The sequence below is a fragment of the Papilio polytes genome, unplaced genomic scaffold (assembly GCF_000836215.1).
Source record: "Papilio polytes unplaced genomic scaffold, Ppol_1.0 DF823923.1, whole genome shotgun sequence".
NCBI classification, from domain to species: domain Eukaryota; kingdom Metazoa; phylum Arthropoda; class Insecta; order Lepidoptera; family Papilionidae; genus Papilio; species Papilio polytes.
Genome location: NW_013525281.1, coordinates 5,401,296 through 5,402,508, shown reverse-complemented (window position 1 = coordinate 5,402,508; position 1,213 = coordinate 5,401,296).

Here is a 1,213-nt window from a genome sequence, read left to right as displayed (position 1 = left end):
GCCGCGCCGCGCAGCAGCGCCCCTGACGTTTAACTCACCGATAGTGACATAGTGCAAGTGCCGTGAAGTGACAGAACTGACCTTGACACTCCGGTCGACAATCCGTAGCCATAATTAAACTCTGTGATTTCGCGTAATTCAAACACGAGTGTAGATGTGACGTGCGCTTTGAATGTTAGGTGTGTGAACCGATAGTTACCTGAAGTATAGTGTTGTGTGGACTTCCTGATGGACATTGGTTATGTTATTGGACGCAGTTGGACGTTTCTCACTCGCTGTCCCCACTGGAACCTGTTTTTATATGTTAACTAGTGAAAGCACAAACTAGTTTTGTACATATTAGTTTTATGTGTAAATTCCCTTACATAGAATCCAATGCAGTTATTTGTAATATAAACATCGAATTTTATTCCTCCCTCTCGGGCATCGTACTGATTGCAAGCTCGCTGTTAGATGTCTCAATGATCCGTTGCAGTGAGATTATCTAAATGATAGCATTCCACAAGATAACAAAAGCAAGCTTAGTTTTTAATTATAATGTTAATTGCTATAGTTAAGGTAGTGTAAGTTTGAAGGCGTCAATGTGATCAATGAGTCGTAGTGTGCACAAATCGTACTCTGTCTCGATTGTAATGAGGAAATTTATATAACGTAGAGCATCCTATAGAATCGTGGAGTGTTTGAATATCTGGCGTAATGTATGTCTGGCTTATAATAATTGTAAACGAAATTTTATTCCGATATTCTGATAGACTCCCGAGCCCGCACTGAAGCACGCTAGATAAGGCCGGTTATTTACTATTTAATGTTTGTGTTAGGACTTCTTCTATCCCCTTCTGTGTGTGGGTGTAACATTTCATACAATGTCTTCCTGTCGGCAATTTCATACGACTCTTGCAATATTTTATGTCTACATTTTTCACTTTGAATATTGAACTAAAAAGCCGTAACTAATGCGTATTCACCCTGTAAAAACACAATTGTATTTTATGGGATTGTAAAAAAAAAGTAGTAAAAAACTTCAATTTAGATCAACAAATAATTTGTAGAGATATTTTCTATAATTTAATTACATTTTATTCAATGTACGAACGTACCTGTTTCTTAACAAAACCGATTTATAGATTTATAGAAGGGCCTAAGTTATATAAAAAATATTCATTCTGACAACTGGAAACCAGTGACATTTTGTTTTACGATAGTACAATTATTT